Genomic DNA, 4,396 nt, shown 5'->3' with positions numbered 1-4,396 from the left:
GTCATGATTAACTAATTTCACATCCATATCTCTTTGTAATTAACTTGTATATCCCATTTATCTCTCTTGGGACACATGTATATTGCAAATACATATGGTCACATGCAAGGGTGGGAGGGGGGTGAGGCAAATGTATATCACTCACCACCCTTTGCATATGTGGGTGCTGGTCCAGGAGATATCCAAGGGATATTGGCTGAATTCAAACCCACTGGAAGATGCTGTTTTGCACACTAATGTGCCAGCTTCCCACTCTCTATGATAATGATGACGGCAAGAGATGATGTCCCCACGCCAACAATGGACAGTTTAATAACTGAAAATAATGGTAAGCAATAATGAGCACAATTTTCTATATTAATAAATGAGAGTGTTTGTCAGTCCATCCGTTTCCTCCATAACTCCAAAACCATGAAACCAAGCAGCCTGAAACTGCATGCACACTGAGGGAACTCCAAGGAAGTGTATGGGTGAAAATTGGTTGTTTGGGTTAATTTAATCACCCCTTTTGAAGATAATTAACGGTCTTATTTAATTACATCCTTTATCAAGTTGTATCCTTGGTCACCTCACTGGGATCTTAATTCGCCATTATTTTTGGCCTGTTCAACAATGCCTTGACTTGGAACAGGCTGCAACCGTTTCTAAAAGATAGGTTTTTTTCTCACTTTCCTCACTCATGTCATCAAATGCCTCATCGTCGTACCTACAAATCACTAGATACATTGCAATGCTTATAAACGCCTGGAGACACCAGCATTCGTGGCTGTATTTAATTTCTGCACATGCCATAACCTCTAGAATCTCTTAATCTCAACCAAATTTCAAAATTTAAACTTCTTAATTTACCTTAGTTCCGACTGCGAAAAAAAAAAACGTGTTCATTTGTCTAATTCGGACATTGTTTGACATTCCAGGCGTCTCCGGGTGCATGATGTTTATATCACCGATGGGCGATCGCTAATCGTTTACCAAGCCTGTCGTTCCTTATCAACCGTTTCGTTGGAGTGCTTGCTTGAGTACTTAAGCCACTTGGCAAGCATTAAACAAGCTGCTGGGTTGTTATTTTCCAAGCCATGCATGTCCTTGCATGACAAACGTATTCACGCTGTCACTGAATATATCGATCGACTTGAACAAAAGTTGAGGCCCAACTCGCCTGTGTTTGTCCCCGCCTTGTGCGGTCCCTCAGGTGGTGGCTCGCTTCGCTGAAAATGTGCAATTTTATTTTGATGTTTCCCCTTTTTGTATTTTTTTTCTTTCATTTTACAACCCGTCACTTCGACATCGATAGATACATCTAAAAAAATTCAAACATTTCGTTTTTAAAAGTTTCTTCAAACATTTTGTTGGAGTGCTTTCTTAGAGTGCTCTCCAAGCTTCGATCTCTACAACCTTCCATGGCGATACTGTGGCACGGTTCTCTGTGGGTACATCTCAGGCGTAAGGAAGGCAAAATTAATTTTGATGATTACAATGAGTAAAAAATGTTTTCAGTTGTTACAAATAAATGAATTGCCACATCATGGCAGGGTAGATGAGAGGTACGCTCGCTCGCTCTAAACTGTCTCACCAGGGTTTGAATCCCCACCGGGATATAAACTGTCATTCTGGTGTTTCACAGGCAGGGAGGTTCATCAATCTGTTTGCCGTCTCTCGGATGGACGTTAAACTGGACGTCACATATTCCAGAATTCCGCCCCGCTTCTCCTCCTCCTCCTCACTCTCTCCTCCCCCTCCCAGTCCCCCTCCTTAATCACCTCTCTCCCTCTCTTTCCTCTGTTCCTCTCTTTCCTCTCCCACCCTCTTCCTCTCTTCCTCTCCCACCCTCTTCCTCTCTTCCTCTCCCACCCTCTTTGTCTCCCACCCTCTTCCTCTTCCTCTTCCTCTCCCACCCCTCTTCTTCTCTTCCTCTTCCTCTCACCTCTTGTTCTCACCTCACCCACCCTTCTTCCTCACCTCTCCCACCACTCTTCCTCATCTCTCACCTCTCTCCTCCCACCCTCTCCTTCTCACCTCTCACCTCTCCCACCCCTCTCTCTCCTCTTCCTCTCACCTCTCCCACCCCTCTTCCTCTCCCTCTCACCTCTGCTATCCCTCTTCTTCGCCTCTTTCCTATCTCTCTCTCTCTCTCTCTCTCTCTCTCTCTCTCTCTCTCTCTCTCTCTCTCTCTCTCTCTCTCTCTCTCTCTCTCCCCCCAACCCTTTCCATGCAACGAACAATATATGAAATCAACAGGGTGTTGATTGAAGTATGCCAATTGCTATGGTGTTCTCTTTTGCTCTGACAAAGGGTTAACACCTGAAACGTCAGCTGCTCTTTGCTTGCCATGGTGGTAAGCATTCCTCGATCAACATCCTCTGGATTTACTCCACTGTTCTGTCTGTCTGCAGATGCAGATTGACATGAGCCTTGAACAACAAGTCTAGTTCTTCATTTGACAAGTAACAAAATATGTATGTACTAGCCGAAGCCCCGTCACAGACGGATTCCGTTCATTCAACCACCCTCACCAGCTCACCCACACTCGAGGGACATGGACTGGACAGGGCATGCTTGCCCCCGCCTACTCATCCCCCGTCCCTGCCCCATTCCCCCCGCCTTCAATTTGCTTACCCCCGCCCAAAAATTTGCTTACCTTGCCCCCCGCCTCTTCACTCCCTGCACCTGTCTCTTCATCCCCCACCCCCACCTCTTCACTCCTCGCCCCAGTCTCAACGAAAAGTGTTTATTCTGCTTCAGAGTTGAAAGTTGACTATCGCCACTATGTGCGATGCACTGTTACAGGTACGAAGTTTCTTTCAGTCCAGGTCACAGTACCGAGAAAAACGTGACGCAGCCGCGAGGAGGAGCACAACATTGGTCCTTCAGTAATAATATATAGATATTTCACTGCTACTTTAATAGCCACAATTATTGATACCCTGTGGGGTCGGCTGGGAAAAGCTTTGGCACAAGTTTTTCATGAAGTGACTGGTCAGGCCTGATGTTCGATAGGATGTGATTTGGGGAGCAATTTGAGATTTATTCAGAACACCCAGGATAGCTCACTTACACTTCTTCAAATAAATCATTGGATCCAGAATTGGGCCATAATTAATAATTGTGAAAGAAACCAGAATTATAGGTGAGAGATATGCTTGGGCCTGTGGTATTTATATTTTCATTCTATTGGACTTGCATGTGGTTCATTCTTGGATGCCTCGGTGCGCATTTCTGTCTATGTTGTCACTGATGACTTGTCAAGAAGTGATGAAACTGGTCTGGTGGGTAATGGAGGCATGCGGCATTGGGTTCTCTTGCATGTGCTACTTGTAAATGTCTGCAGCTGTGGAGGTCCCTGGGGTAGGATTTGAAGCAGCAAAGGGCTTGCCTTGTGTTGCTTTTCTTGATTGCCTTGTGCAGCTTTCATGGTTAGAATGGCAGTGAGGTAACTTTATATATTCACTCCATGGCCAAAAGTATGCAGACACCCCTTCTAATTAGTGCATTTGGCTATGTAAGCCACACCCATTGCTGACAGGTGTATAAAATGAAATACCCAACAATGCAATCTCCACAGACAAACATTGGCAGGAGAATGGGCTGAACAGAAGAGCTCAGTGACTTTAAACGTGGCACCGTCAAAGGATGCCACCTTTCCAACAAGACGGTTCGTCAAATTTCCATCTTGTAAGAGCTGCCCCAGTCAACTTTTAGTGCAGTTATTGGGAAGTGGAAACGTCTAAGAGCAACAACAGCTCAGCCACAAAGTGATAGGCCACACAAGCTCACAGAATGGGACCGCCAAGTGCTGAAGCGTGGAGTGCAGAAAAATCGTCTGTCGTAGATTGCAACACTCACTAACGAGTTCCAAACTGACTGGAAGCAACGTCAGCACAAGCACTGTTCGTCGAGAGCTTCATGAAATGGGTTTCCATCGCCGAGCAGCCGCACACAAGCCGAATATCACCATGCGCAATGCCAAGCGTCGGCTGGAGTAGTATAAAGCTCACCGCCATTTGACTCTGGAGCAGTGGAAATGTGTTCTCTGGAGTGATAAATAACGCTTCACCATCTGGCTGTCCGACAGATGAATCTGGGTTTGGCGGATGCCAGGAGAACGCTACCTGCCCGAATGCATAGTGCCAACTGTAAAGTTTGGTGGAGGAGGAATAATGGTCTGGGGCTGTTTTTCATGGTTCGGGCCCCTTAGTTCCAGTGAAGGGAAATCTTAATGATACAGCATAAAATGACATTCGAGACGATTCTTTGCTTCCAACTTTGTGGCAACAGTTTGGGGAAGGCCGTTTCCTGTTTCAGCATGACAATGCCCCCCGTGCACAAAGCAAGGTCCATACAGAAATGGTTTGTCGAGATCGGTGTGGAAGAACTTGACTGGCCTGCGCAGAGCCCT

Source organism: Eptatretus burgeri, chromosome 10 (genome assembly GCF_056783735.1).
Source record: "Eptatretus burgeri isolate ZD-2024b chromosome 10, Ebu_testis_v1, whole genome shotgun sequence".
Classification (NCBI taxonomy): Eukaryota; Metazoa; Chordata; class Myxini; order Myxiniformes; family Myxinidae; genus Eptatretus; species Eptatretus burgeri.
The sequence above is the reverse complement of the archived record's forward strand: the minus strand, read 5'-3'. Positions refer to the sequence as shown.